Source organism: Arachis ipaensis, chromosome B10 (genome assembly GCF_059453495.1).
Source record: "Arachis ipaensis isolate K30076 ecotype BB chromosome B10, ASM5945349v1, whole genome shotgun sequence".
Taxonomy (NCBI): Eukaryota; Viridiplantae; Streptophyta; class Magnoliopsida; order Fabales; family Fabaceae; genus Arachis; species Arachis ipaensis.
Window position 1 is genome coordinate 102,666,620 of NC_142435.1, and position 15,919 is coordinate 102,682,538.

The 15,919-nt window shown below is 38.3% G+C and overlaps 1 non-coding gene across 1 annotated transcript; it reads right to left on the minus strand.

Moving 5' to 3' along the window:
- Positions 1-5,359: 5,359 nt before the first annotated feature.
- LOC148581123 (small nucleolar RNA R71) lies at positions 5,360-5,467 on the minus strand. The gene has a single exon (XR_015899621.1). It is a non-coding gene; the product is annotated as a small nucleolar RNA R71 (small nucleolar RNA).
- Positions 5,468-15,919: the final 10,452 nt, after the last annotated feature.

Here is a 15,919-nt window from a genome sequence, read left to right on the forward strand (position 1 = left end):
CTAGGGAAGAGCAAGTTGCTCATTTCCTAGGAGCTCTAATGAAGCTGAATGCCAAGCTCTTTGGTACAAAGCCTCTGGAGGAAGAACTTTCACGGCTTACCAAAAAACTCCATGCTTTGGTTCAGCAAGAGCTACCTCAGAAGCTTCTAGACTCTGGATGCTTTCTGATTCCTTACACCATAGGCACTATGACCTTTGAAAAGGCTCTATGTGACCTAGGGTCAAGCATCAACCTCATGCCACTCTCTCTAATAGAGAAGCTGGGAATCCTTGAGGTACAAACTACGATGGCAGATAAGACCATGAAAAAGCCATATGGCTTAGTGGAGGATGTCTTGGTTAAAGTTGAAAACCACTACATCCCTACAAACTTCATTGTCTTGGACATAAGAGAGGATGAGGATGACTGTATCATCCTTGGAAGACCTTTCCTAGCCACAGCTAATACTATCATTGATGTGGCTAAAGGAGAACTAACCCTAAAGTTAGGGGAGGATCACATCTTATTCAAGATGCCTCATCCCAATTCTCCCTCTAAAAGAGAGATAACAGTGCAACACCTAGTGTGCAAACCCTCTCTTTTTATGCAGAGCTCTGCAGAGCCCCCAGACATCAATTTTAGGTTTGATGTTGGGTAGCCCTTAACAAGCTCCGAGCACAAAGGTACTAAAAAGAGAGTACATAAAGGCTGGAAGGACAAGAAAGTACCAACTGAAAGCCTCTCACCTGGCATGAGTGTTGTCTTCACTAAGAATCCAGTCCTGACACATACAGTGAGCCGTGTCCTATCTCTAGAGCATGTAGAGCTCATTCATGAGAGGACAAGAAGAAAATTCACTGTAAGGGGCAAAAATCTGAGCCCTTACTCACCTCCTTAAGGAGCTGAAGGTCAAGCTAGTGACTTTAAAAGAGCGCTTGTTGGGAGGCAACCCAACTTTACTCAACCATTTATTTTCTTTTTGTTTTTCCTTTCAATTGTCAGAGTCATGATCATGTGCACCAGTCAAGAGACAGATTTCATAGAAGTGAAGACAGAACACTCCAAGTGGAGTGTTAAAGTTGAACACCAGCGAGGAAGCCCTCCTTGGCGTTCAACGCCCCAAGAGGGGAGCATTGCTGGTGTTGAATGCCAGCCAGGGAGCAGCCCCTGGGCGTTCAAACGCCAATGCAAAGAAGCAGGAAATCTGGAATTCCCTAGCCTCTCAGGACTAAGAGGTCCCACAGAAGTTCCACCTACCCCACCTTCTTCCACTCTAATTTGCTCGAGGATGAGCAAAAATTTTAAGTTTGGTGTTGCAAAAGCTTTGCTTTGTGACTTCTACCACTCTTAAGTATAGAAGAAGAGGATGGAGCAAACTAGGAAGCATGCACATAAGCATGTGCAGCCGCCTCAACAAAGACAAAGGAGTGACATAGAAGAGATCAAGTACTACATTGGATCCTCAAGAAGGAGCACTAGCCACCATCATTCAGGTGGATTCGTTCTCTTTTACTCCTTTTCTGTTATTTTTCTATTTTCTGTCTGTCTTTTTATCTGTTTTTTTGTTCTAGTTGCATGATCATTTGCATTAATGACTTTAAGTTGTAAAATATTCCATATATCTCTCACCTTGCTTATATAAAAAAAAATTTATCTGAAAGGAATTGAGAGATGCATGAATTTCAATTTTAAAATAAGATTATTTTAATTAGTTTGATGCGGTGTCATTTGCTTTTGTTTTCTGAATAAATGAAATAAACAGTAAATATTTGAAGTTGTAATTTTAGAATGTTAGCTCCTGAAAGGATAAGGAAAAAGGAAAAATATTATTGATAATCTGAAAAATATGAAAATTGATTCTTGAAGCAAGAAAAAGCAACAAAAAGCAAAAGAAAAAGCATGTTTCAAAAAAAATTACTATGCATGCAAGAAAGGAAAAAATGGCAAAAAAGAAAAGAAAAGAAAAAAAATAATAAAATAGAAAAATCCATTACTGCCAAAAAATGCAGAAAAAGGAGGGCAGATTGAAAAAGCCAGAAACTCTTTAAACCAAAAGGTAAGGGTAAAAGACCCAGGGCTTTGATCATCAATGGATAGGAGGACCCAAATGAATAAAATCCTGGCCTAAGCGGCTAATCCAAGCTGTCCCTAACCATGTGCTTGTGGCGTGAAGGTGTCAAGTGAAAAGCTTGAGACTGAGCGGTTAAAGTCGTGGTCCAAAGCAAAAGAGTGTACTTAAGAACTCTGGACACCTCAATCTGGGGACTCTAGCAAAACTGAGTCACAATCTGAAAAGGTTCACCCAGTTAACGTGTCTGTGGCATGAATGTATCCGGTGGTAATACTGAAAAATAGAGTGCTTAGGGTCACGGCCAAGACTCAGAAAGCTGTGTTCAAGAATCAAAATAAGCGTAACAAGGAGAGTCAATAATATCATCTAGATTCTAAGTTCCTAAAAGATGCCAACATCTCTGAATTTCAATGTATAGTGAGATGCCAAAACTATTCAGAAGCAAAAAGCTACTAAGTCCCGCTCATCTGATTTTAATTAAGCTTCATTTGAAACTTAGAAATTTATTGTATCTTAATTTTCTTTTTTTATCCTACTTTGTTTTTAGTTTCTTGGGGACAGGCAACGGTTTAAGTTTGGTGTTGTGATGAGTGGATATTTTATACGCTTTTTGGTATCACTTTCATATAGTTTTTAGAAGTTTTTATTTAGTTTTTATTAAGTTTTTATAGGTTTTAGTGCTAAACTTACATTTTCGGATTCTACTATGAGTTTTTGTATTTTTGAGCAATTTCAGGTATTTTCTGGTTGAAATTGAGGAGCTGATGAGGGAAAATCGATTCCACACAAACTAACCGGCAAGTGTACTGGGTCGCATCAAGTAGTAAAACTCACAAAAGTGAGGTTGATCCCACAGGGATTGATGGATTAAGCAACTTTAGTATGGTGAAAATTTTAGATAAGCTAATATTGATGAATTGGGTGAAATTGGATTGACAGAAAGTAAATTGCTAAGAAATTTAAAGTGCAGAATAAAAATTAGCTGAAACTTAAGCGGCAAGAAATTTAAATTGCTGAAACTTAAAGAACAAGAAATTAAAAGAAGAATTGAGATTATAATTGTGCGTACCAAGTTTTTGGCGCCATTGAGATCACAATTTCGTGCACCAAGTTTTTGGCGCCGTTGCCGGGGATTGTTCAAGTTTGGACAACTGATGGTTCATCTTGTTGCTCAGATTAGGTAATTTTATTTTAATTTTAAGCTTTTTGTTTTTATTATTTTTGTTTTCAAAAAATTTTCAAAAAAATAAATTATTCTATGACTTCAGAATTTTTAAGAATGAATTCTAGAGTTTCATCATGATCTGTTGAAGCCTGGCTGGCTGTTAAACCATGTCTAATTTTTGGACTGAGGCTTCCACTTATCATGGCAAGAGCCCTTGGACTCTCATCTAAGCAGTTGTTGTATGTCTGATTTGTATGCCGAAGCTTGGCTGGCCATTGGCCATGTCTAGTGTTTTGGACCGAAGCTTGGCTGGCCATTGGCCATGTCTAGTAAGCCATATCTAATTCCTGGACCGGAGTTTTAGACTAACATTGCATGATTCCTGGAATTCTTATTAGAAATTTTGAATTTATTTATTTTTCTTTTCCTAATTAATTTTCAAAAATCCAAAAAAAAATTAATAAAATCATAAAACCAAAAAAAAAAAATTTTGTGTTTCTTGTTTGAGTCTAGTGTCAAATTGTAAGTTAGTGTCAATTGCATCTTTTTAACTTTTCTTTAAATTTTCGAAGAACACCTGCATGGAACTATTCTTCATGATCTTCAAGTTGTTCTTGATGATCTTCTTTGTTTGATCTTTGCAATTTTATGTTTTGTGTCTTTCCTTGTTTTTCATATGCATTTTCAATTTATTAGTATCTTAACATTAAAAATTTTTAAGTTTGGTGTCTTACATGTCTTTCTTTTCTTAAAATTTTTTAAAAATAAGTTTTTGGTGTTCATCTTGACATTCAAAGTGTTCTTGCATGCATTTTTTATTTCGATCTTAAATTTTCATGTTTTGCATCATTTTTTATGTTTTTCTCTCTCCTTATTAAAAATTCAAAAATTAAAAAATATCTTTCCCTTTTTTTTCACTCATAAATTTCAAAAAATTGAGTTGACGTAGTAAAAAATTTTAAAAATTTAGTTATTTCTTATGAGTCAAGTCAAATTTTCAATTTAAAAATCTTATCTTTTCAAAACCTTTTCAAAAATCAAATCTTTCTCATCTTTTTTATTAATATTTTCGAAAATTTTTTAAAAAATGATTTTCAAAATCTTTTTCTTAATTTCATTTCATAATTTCAAATTCATTACTAACAATTAATGTCATTGATTCAAAAATTTTAAAGTTTGTTACTTGCCTATTAAGAAAGGTTCAATCTTTAAATTTTAGAATCATATCTTTTAGTTTCTTGTTAGTCAAGTAATCAACTTTAATTTTTCAAAAATCAAATCTTTTTAATTTCCTTTTTAAATCTTTTTTCAAAATAAATTTCAAATCACATCTTTTTCAAAATCAACTTCAAAATCTTTTTTAACTTCTTATCTTTTCAAAATTGATTTTCAAATCTTTTTCAATTAATCTCATCTTTTTGTTTGATTCTTATCTTTTTCAAAACTACCTAACTAATTTTCTCTCTCTAATTTTCGAAAACTCCTCACCCTTTTTTTTAAATTCTTTTAATTAACTAATTGTTTCAAATTTTAATTTTAATTTTATTTCTCTTTTTAATTTTCAAATTCTAACTAATATTTGAAATAAAAACAAAAATATTTTCCTTTTATTTTAAATTAAATTCGAATTCTCTCCCCCTCTCACATCTCCTTTTATTTATTTATCTACTAACACTTCTCTCCCATCTAAAATTCGAACCACATCTTCTTCTCTGTGTTCAAATTTTTCTCTTCTCCTTCTTCTATTCTTCTCTTCTTATACTCACATAAGGAATCTCTATACTGTGACATAGAGGATTTCATATTTTCTTTTCTGTTCTCTTCTTTTTTATATGAGCAGGAACAAGGATAAGAATATTCTTGTTGAAGCTGATCCTGAACCTGAAAGGACTCTGAAGAGGAAGCAAAGGGAAGCTTAAGCACAACTCTCTTGAGAGAACCTGACAGAAATTTTTGAAAAAGAGGGAGACATGGCCGAACCTAATAACAATGGTGGAGATGCAAGGAAGATGCTTGGTGACTTTATTGCACCCTCTTCTAACTTCTATGGAAGAAGCATCTCACAACCTAGGATAGCCTGAACTCTTAGGATAAGCTGGTCAGTGCTTTTTTGGCCAAATTCTTTCCACCTCAAAAGATGATCAAACTTAGAGTGGAAATCCAAACCTTCAGACAGAAGGAAGGAGAATCCCTCTATGAAGCTTGGGAAAGATATAAGGAACTGATCAAAAGGTGCCCTATTGACATGCTTCCAGAATGGAGCATCGTATGTATATTCTATGATGGTCTGTCTGAGTTGTCAAAAATGTCATTAGACCATTCTGCAGGAGGATCTCTTCATCTGAAAACCCCTGTAGAAGCTCAGGAACTCATTGAAATGGTTACAAATAACCAGTTTATGTACACCTATGAGAGGAATCCTGTGAACAATGGAACACCTCAGAAGAAGGGAGTTCTTAAAATTGATACTCTGAATGCTATATTGGCTCAGAACAAAATATTGACTCAGCAAGTTAATATGATTTCTCAGAGTCTGAATGGATTGTAAGCTGCATCCAACAGTACTAAAGAAGCATCTTCTGAAGAAGAAGCTTATGATCCTGAGAATCCTGCAATGGCAGAGGTGAATTACATGGGAGAATCCTATGGAAACACCTATAATCCTGCATGGAGAAATCATCTAAATTTTTCATAGAAGGACCAACAGAAGCCTCAACAAAGCTTCAATAATAATGGTGAAAGAAATAAGTTTAGCAATAGCAAGCTTTTTCCATCATCTTCTCAGCAACAAACAGAGAATTCTGAACAGAGCCATTCTGGCCTGGCAACCATGGTCTCTAATCTATCCAAGACCACACTATGTTTCATGAATGAAACAAGGTTCTCCATTAGAAATTTGGAGGCACAGGTGGGTCAGTTGAGTAAGAAAATTACTGAAACTCCTCCCAGTACTCTCCCAAGCAATACAGAAGAAAACCCCAAGAGAGAATGCAAGGCCATAACCATGACCAATATGGCCGAACCTGAAGAGAGTGAAGAGGATGTGAGTCCCAGTGAGAAAAGCCTCATGGAACGTCCTCTGGACAGAAAGGAGTTTCCCTTAGAAGAACCAAAGGAATCTGAGGCTCATACAGAGACCATAGAGATTCCATTGAACTTTCTTCTGCCATTCATGAGCTCTAATGAATACTCTTCCTCTTAAGAGGATGAAGACATCACTGAAGAGTAAGTTGCTAAGTATCTAGGAGCAATCATGAAGCTGAATGCCAAGTTGTTTGGTAATGAGACTTGGGAGGATGAACCCCCTTGTTCACCAATGAACTGAGTGAATTAATGAGGCAGACATTACCTCAGAAGAAACTGGATCCCGGAAAATTCTTCATACCTTGTACCATAGGCACCATGACCTTTGAGAAGGCTCTGTGTGACCTGGGGTCAGGGATAAACCTCATGCCACTCTCTGTAATGGAGAAATTGGGAATCTTTGAGGTACAAGCTGCAAGAATCTCACTGGAGATGGCAGACAAATCAATGAAATAGGCTTATGGACTAGTAGAGGACGTGCTAGTAAAGGTTGAAGGCCTTTATATCATTGCTGATTTCATAATCCTAGACACTGGGAAGGATGAGGATGAATCCATCATCCTTGGCAGACCCTTCCTAGCCACAGCAAAAGCTGTGATTGATGTTGACAGAGGAGAGTTGGTCCTTCAATTGAATGAGGACTACCTTGTATTCAAGACTCAAGGTTCTCCTTCTGTAACCATGGAGAGGAAGCATAAAAAGCTTCTCTCAATACAGAGTCAAACAGAACCCCCATATTCAAACTCTAAGTTTGGTGTTGGGAAGTGGTGCACGAATTGTGAATCACACTTTTCACAACTCGTACCACTAACCAGCAAGTGCACTGGATCGTCCGAGTAATACCTTACGTGAGTAAGGGTCGAATCCCATGGAGATTGTTAGTTTGAAGCAATCTATGGTTATCTTGTAAATCTTAGTCAGGAGGTCAATTATAATTATCAGTTTGAATTGCGAAAAATAAAAGAGCACTAATTAAATACTTGTTCTGCAGTAATGGAGAATATGTTGGAGTTTTGGAGATGCTTTGTCTTCTGAATCTCTGCTTTTTCCCTGCTTTCTTCTTCACGCACGCAAGGTTCCTCCTATGGCAAGCTGTGTGTTGGTGGATCACCGTTGTCAATGGCTACCATCCGTCCTCTCAGTGAAAAGGGTCCAGGTGCCCTGTCACCGCACGGCTAATCATCTGTCGGTTCCCACTCATGCTGGAATAGGATCCATTGATCCTTTTGCGTCTGTCACTATGCCCAGCCCTTGTGAGTTTGAAGCTCGTCACAGTCATTCAATCCCTGAATCTTACTCGGAATACCACAGACAAGGTTTAGACTTTCCGAATTCTCAAGAATGCTGCCAATGGATTCTAGCTTATACCACGAAGATTCTGATTAAGAAATCCAAGAGATATTCATTCAATCGAAGGTAGAACGGAGGTGGTTGTCAGGTATGCGTTCATAGGTTGAGGATGATGATGAGTGTCATGGATCATCACATCCATCATATTGAAGTGCGAATAAACATCTTAGATAGAAACAAGCGTGTTTGAATAGAAAACAGAAATAGTTGCCTTAATTCATCGAAACACAGTAGAGCTCCTCACCCCTAACAATGGAGTTCAGAGACTCATGCCGTCAAAGAGTACAAAGTTCAGATCTAAAAAATGTCATGAGGTGTGAAAATAGACCTCTAAAAGTTGTTTAAATACTAAACTAGTAACCTAGGGTTACAGAAAATAAATAAACTATGATAGATGGTGCAGAAATCCACTTATGAAGCCCACTTGGTGTATGTTGGGGCTGAGACTTAAGCTTCTCACGTGCCTAGGCTGTTTTTGGAGTTAAACGCCAGGTTGTAACCTGTTTCTGGCATTCAACTCCCATTTGTAACCTGTTTCTGGCGTTTGACACCAGACTGCAACATGGAACTGGCGTTGAACGCCAGGTTACGTCATCTATCCTTGAGAAAGGTATGAACTATTATATATTGCTGAAAAGCCCTGGATGTCTACTTTCCAACACAATTGAAAGCGCGCCATTTGGAGTTCTGTAGCTCCAGAAAATCCACTTTGAGTGCAACGAGGTCAGAATCCAACAGCATCAGCAGTCCTTTTTCAGCCTGAATCAGATTTTTTATCAGCTCCCTCAATTTCAGCCAAAAAATACTTGAAATTATAGAAAAACACACAAACTCATAGTAAAGTCCAGAATTGTGATTTTTATTTAAAAACTAATAGAAATATAATAAAAACTAACTAAATTACACTGAAAACATACTAAACACAATACCAAAAAGCGTATAAATTATCCGCTCATCACAACACCAAACTTAAATTGTTGCTTGTCCCCAAGCAACTAAAAAAAAGTAGGATAAAAAGAAGAGAATATACAATGAATTCCAAAAACATCTATGAAGATTAGTCTTAATTAGATGAGCGGGGCTATTAGCTTTTTGCCTCTTGAATAGTTTTGGCATCTCACTTTATCCATTGAGGTTCAGAATGATTGGCATCTATAGGAACTCAGTATTTAGATAGTCTTAATGATTCTCCTAGTTTAGTATGTTGATTCTTGAACACAGCTACTTTATGAGTCTTGGCCGTGGCCCTAAGCACTCTGTTTTCCAGTGTTACCACCGGATACATACATGCCACAGACACATAACTGGGTGAACCTTTTCAGATTATGACTCAGCTTTGCTAAAGTCCCCAATTAGAGGTGTCCAGGATTCTTAAACACACTCTGTTTTTGCTTTGGACCTTACTTTAACCGCTCAGTCTCAAGTTTTCACTTGACACCTTCACGCCACAAGCACATGGTTAGGGATAGCTTGGTTTAGCCGCTTAGGCCAGGATTTTATTCCTTTAGGCCCTGCTATCCACTGATGCTCAAAGCCTTGGATCCTTTTTATTTACCCTTGCCATTTAGTTTTAAGGGTCAATGGCTTTTTGCTCTTGCCATTTGGTTTAAAGAGCTTTTGGCTTTTTCTGCTTACGTTTTTTTTTTCTAATTTTTTTTTGCATATATTTTTTTTCTGCAAGCTTTTGTATTCACTGCTTTTTCTTGCTTCATGAATCATTTTTATGATTTTTCAGATTATCAAATAACATGTCTCCTGTTCATGATTCTTTCAAGAGCCAACATATTTAACATTCATAAACAGCAACTTCAAAAGACATATGCACTGTTCAAGCATTAATTCAGAAAACAAAAAGTGTTGCCACCACATCAAAATAATTAAACTATTTTAAAATTCGAAAATTCATGTACTTCTTTTTCTTTTTCAGAAAACATTTTTCATTTAAGAAAGGTGATGGATTCAGAGGACATTCATATCTTTAAGACATAGACACTTAGATACTAGTGATCATATAGTAAAGACACAAATATAAATAAAACATAAAGCATAATAAACGAAAAACAGGAAAAAAAGAACAAGGAGATTAAGGAACGGGTCCACCTTAGTGAGGGTGGTGTCTTCCTCTTCTTGAAAAACCAATGGTGCTCTTGAGCTCCTCTATGTCTCTTCCTTGTCTTTGTTGCTCCTAATAGTTTTGTGGAGGGAAGTGCATCCCTTGAGGCATTAGTGGTTATGAAAAAAAAAACAATGCTTTTTCCACACCAAACTTAGAAGGTTTGCTCGTCCCCGAGCAAAAGAAGAGAGAAAGTAGTAGAAGAAGAAGAAAATGGAGGAGATGGGGGAAGAAGATGTATTCGGCCAAGTGGAAGAAGAGATGGTTGTGTTGTGTGAAAATGAAGAAGGAAAGGTAGGGATCCTGTGGGGTCCACAGATCCTGAGGGGATCCTGTGGGGTTCACAGATCTTCAGGGGATCCTGTAGGGTCCACAGATCAAGTGGGGTCAAGGACTTAACATCCCTGCTCCAATCAGGCGTGTAAAACGCCCTTGCTGTGCAATCCCGGCGTTTAACACCAGACTGCTGCCTGTTTCTGGCGTTAAACGCCCAAATGTAGCTTGTTTCTGGCGTTTAATGTCAGGTAGATGCTTGTTTCTGGCGTTAAACGCCAGCTTGGTGCCTGTTTCTGGCGTTAAACGCCAGATAGATGCTTGTTTCTGGCGTTTAAATGCCAGAATACTCCTCCTCTAGGGTGTGCTGTTTTTGTTGCTATTTTTCATTCTGTTTTTTATTTTTCAGTAGTTTTTGTGACTTTACATGATCATCAACCTTAAGAAGACATAAAATAGCAATGGAAAATAAATAGATATAATTAAATAACATTGGGTTGCCTCCCAACAAGCGCTTCTTTATTGTCATTAGCTGGACCTTGCTGAGCTTTTAATCTAGCCTCAGCCTTGAGCACTCTTGCTCAACATTGCCTTCAAGATAGTGCTTGATTCTCTGTCCATTAACAATGAACTTCTTATTAGAATCAATGTCTTGAAGCTCCACATAGCCATATGGTGATACACTTGTAATCACATATGGTCCCCTCCACCGGGATTTCAGTTTCTCGGGGAATAGCCTGAGCCTAGAGTTAAACAGCAGAACCTTCTGTCCTGGTTCAAAGACTCTAGATGACAGCTTTCTGTCATGCCACCTTTTTGCTTTTTCTTTGTAAAGCTTGGCATTTTCGAAAGCAGTGAGTCTGAATTCCTCTAGCTCATTCAGCGGGAGCAATCTTTTTTCTCCAGCTAATTTGGCATCAAAGTTTAGGAATCTGGTTGCCCAGTAGGCCTTATGCTCCAGTTCCACGGGCAGATGACAGGCCTTACCATACACAAGCTGGTATGGAGAGGTCCCTATAGGAGTCTTGAATGCTGTTCTGTAAGCCCACAGAGCATCATGCAAGCTTCTTGCCCAATCCTTTCAACGGGTACTTACAGTCCGTTCTAGGATTCTTTTTAGTTCTCTATTAGAGACTTCAGCTTGCCCATTTGTCTATGGATGGTATGGAGTTGCCACCTTGTGGCTAATTCCATACCGGACCATAGCAGAGTAAAGTTGTTTGTTGCAAAAGTGAGTGCCCCCATCACTAATTAGTGCTCTAGGGACACCAAACCTGCTGAAGATATATTTCTGGAGGAACTTTAGCATGGTCTTAGTATCATTAGTGGGTGTGGCAATGGCCTCTACCCATTTGGATACATTGTCGACTGCCACCAGAATATAAATGTTTGAGTATGATGGTGGGAAAGGCCCCATGAAGTCAATACCCCATACATCAAACAACTCAATCTCCAAGATCCCTTGCTGAGGCATGGCGTAACTATGAGGCAGATTACCATCTCTCTGGCAGCTATCACAGTTACGCACAAACTCTCGGGAGTCTTTATAGAGAGTGGGCCAGTAGAAGCCACATTGGAGGACTTTTGTAGCTGTTCGCTCACCTCCGAAATGTCCTCCATATTATGATCCATGAAAATGCCATAGGATCTTCTGTGCTTCTTCTCTGGGCACACACCTACGGATTATTCCGTCTGCACATCTCTTAAAGAGATATGGTTCATCCCATAAGTAGTACTTTGCATCAGTGATTAATTTTTTCTTTTGTTGCCTGCTGTACTCTTTGGGTATGAACCTTGCAGCTTTATAGTTTGCAATGTCTGCAAACCATGGTGTTTCCTGAATGGCAAACAAATGCTCATCCGGAAAGGTTTCAGAGATCTCAATAGAGGGAGAGGACGCCCCTTCTACTGGTTCTATCCGGGACAGATGATCAGCCACTTGGTTCTCTGTCCCTTTTCTGTCTCTTATTTCTATATCAAACTCTTGCAGAAGCAACACCCATCTTATGAGCCTGGGCTTTGAATCCTGCTTTGTGAGTAGATATTTAAGAGCAGCATGGTCAGTGTACACAATCACTTTTGATCCTACTAAGTATGATCTAAACTTGTCAATAGCATAAACCACTGCAAGCAATTCTTTTTCTGTGGTTGTGTAATTTTTCTGGGCATCATTTAAAATACGGCTAGCATAATAAATGACATGCAGAAGCTTGTTATGCCTCTGTCCCAGTACTACACCAATGGCATAGTCACTGGCATCACACATTAGTTCAAATGGTAATGTCCAGTCTGGTGCAGAAATAACTGGTGCTGTGACCAGCTTAGCTTTCAGAGTTTCAAACGCCTGCAGACACTCTGTGTCAAACACAAATAGCATGTCAGCAGCTAGCAGATTGCTCAGAGGTTTTGCAATTTTTGAAAAATCCTTTATAAACCTCCTATAGAATCCTGCATTCCCCAGAAAGCTTATGATTGCCTTAACATTGGCAGGTGGTGGTAATTTTTCAATTACTTCCACTTTAGCTTGATACACCTCTATTCCCTTGTTCGAAATTTTGTGCCCAAGGACAATCCCTTCAGTCTCCATAAAGTGATATTTTTCCCAGTTTAAAACCAGGTTAGTCTCTTGGCATCTTTTCAGAACCAGTGTCAGGTGATCAAGACAGGAGCTGAATGAGTCTCCATATACTGAGAAGTCATCCATGAAGACTTCCAGAAATTTTTCCACCATATCAGAGAAAATAGAGAGCATGCATCTCTGAAAGGTTGCAGGCGCATTACATAGCCCAAATGGCATCCTTCTGTAAGCAAACACTCCAGATGGACATGTGAATGATGTTTTCTCTTGATCTTGGGGATCTACTGCAATTTGGTTGTAGCCTGAATATCCATCCAAAAAGCAGTAATAATCATGACCTGCTACTCTTTCTAGCATCTGGTCTATGAATGGTAAAGGAAAATGATCCTTTCTGGTGGCTGTATTGAGCCTTCTGTAGTCAATACACATGCGCCACCTTGTAACTGTTCTTGTAGGAACCAGTTCATTTTTTTCATTATGAACCACTGTCATACCTCCCTTTTTGGGGACAACTTGAACAGGGCTCACCCAAGGGCTATCAGAAATAGGATAAATAATCCCAGCCTCTAGTAACTTGGTGACCTCCTTCTGCACCACTTCCTTCATGGCTGGATTTAGCCGCCTCTGTGGTTGAACCACTGGCTTAGCATCATCCTCCAATAGGATTTTGTGCATGCATCTAGCTGGGCTTATGCCCTTAAGGTCATTTATGGACCACCCAAGAGCTGTCTTGTGTGTCCTTAGCACTTGAATTAGTGCTTCCTCTTCCAGTAGATTTAAAGCAGAGCTTATGATCACTGGAAAAGTGTCACCTTCTCCCAGAAATGCATATTTCAGGGATGGTGGAAATGGCTTGAGCTCAGGTTTAGGAGGTGTTTCCTCTTCCTGAGGAAGTTTCAGAAGTTCTTTCAATTCTTCTAAATCCTCCAAATCAGGCTGAACATCTTTAAATATGTCTTCCATCTCTGATTCGAGACTCTCAGCCATGTTGATCTCCTCTACCAAAGAGTCAATAAGATCAACTTTCATGCAGTCTTTGGGTGTGTCTGGATGCTACATGGCTTTGACAGCATTTAACTTGAACTTATCCTCATTGACCCTCAGGGTTACTTCCCCCTTTTGGACATCAATGAGAGTTCGTCCAGTTGCTAGGAAAGGTCTTCCTAGAATGAGAGTAGCACTCTTGTGCTCTTCCATTTCCAGCATCACAAAGTCAATGGGAAAGGCGAATGGCCCAACCCTGACGATCATGTCTTTAATCACGCCTGATGGGTATTTAATGGAGCCATCAGCAAGTTGGAGACATATTCGGGTTGGTTTGACTTCTTCAGTTAAACCAAGCTTTCTGATAGTGGATGCAGGTATTAGATTGATGCTTGCCCCAAGATCACATAAATTTGTCTTGGTGCAATTACCCTCTAATGTGCACGGTATCAGAAAGCTCCCGGGATCCTTAAGCTTTTCTGGGAAGATTTTCAGAATGACTGCACTACATTCTTCAGTGAGGAGAACTCTTTCAGTTTCTCTCCAATCCTTCTTATGACTCAAGATCTCTTTCATGAACTTGGCATAAGAGGGTATTTGCTCAAGTGCCTCTGCAAACGGAATCTTTATTTCAAGAGTCCTGAGATAGTCTACAAAGCGAGCAAATTGCTTATCCTGCTCCTCTTGGCGGAGTTTTTGAGGATAAGGCATCTTGGCTTTGTATTCCTCAACCATAGTTCATGCAGGTTTATTTCCTACAGAGGTGGTTGGAGAAGCCTTTTTAGAGGGGTTGTTATCAGCACTTGTGTGTGTCTGATCCCTCACTGGCATTTGAATGCCAGAGTTAGAAGCTGGAGTGGCGTTGGACGCCAACTCCTTACTTGTTCTTGGCGTTTGAACACCAGAACTGAGCTTCCATTGGGCATTTGACGCCAAATCCCTGCCTGTTTCTGGCGTTTGGATGCCAAAGTTATTCTTCTCTGGGCTCTTACTGTCCTCAGAGGGATTTTGAATAGCATTTTATTCATTTCTTGGCTTCCTGCTGCCTTGAAGTGAGGTATTTAATGTTTTCCCACTTCTTAATTGAATTGCTTGGCACTCTTCTGTTATTTGTTTTGATAACTGTTGTTCTGTTTTCTTCAACTGTACCTCCATATTTATATTAGCCATTCTTGTGTCTTTAGTATCTCCTTGAATTCGGCCAGCTGTTTTGTTAGAAAGTCTAATTGCTGATTGAATTCAGTAACTTGTTCTGCAGGACTGAGTTCAGCAGTTACTGTTTTAGCCTCTTCTTTCATGGAAGATTCACTATTTAAGTACAGATGCTGATTTCTGGCAACTGTATCAATGAGCTCTTGAGCTTCTTCAATTGTCTTTCTCATGTGTATAGATCCACCAGCTGAGTGGTCTAGAGAAATCTGAGCTTTCTCTGTAAGCCCATAATAGAAGATGTCTAGCTGCACCCATTCTGAAAACATTTCAGAGGGGCATTTTCTTAACATCTCTCTGTATCTCTCCCAGGCATCATAAAGAGATTCATTATCTCCTAGTTTAAAGCCTTGGATGTCCAGCCTTAGCTGTGTCATCTGTTTTGGAGGGAAGTATTGATTCAGGAATTTTTCTGACAGCTGTTTCCATGTCCTTATGCTAGCCAAATGGAAACAGTAATAATCTGTAGACATCCTGATCTACTTTCTTATCATGTACTGTGTCAGCAATCTGTAAAAACTGTGCCAGAAACTCTGTAGGTTCTTCTTGTGGAAGACCGGAATACTAGCAACTTTGCTGCACCATGATAATGAGCTGAGGATTCAACTCAAAGCTACTGACTCCAATGGAGGGTATATAGATACTACTCCCATATGAAGCAGTAGTGGGGTTAGCATATGACCCCAGAGTCCTTCTGGACTGTTCATTTCCACTTCAGTCCATGATGGAGAAAGGGAGATGATGCGGATTGCAAAAAATATTTTTTTTTTGAAAACCGAAATTAAAATAAAATAAAATAAAATAAAATAAATAAAAAATTGACTATAAATTCGAAAATTTGAAGAAAAATAAATAAAAGAAAATTGAAAACTAAATTAATTAATTAAAAAGATTAGAAAAAGATGTGGGTGAGGATTTTCGAAAAAAATGAAGAGAGAGAAATTGGTTAGGAAGTTTTGAAAAAGATATATCTTAAAATTAAAGATACTTGTAAGAAAATAAAATTAAAAAAATAAAAAAAAAAGATATGAAAAAGATTTGATTTTAAAATTTGAGATTAGAAAAGATGAGATAGGCTAGGTAAGACAAGATAAGGAATTTAAATTAAAAAG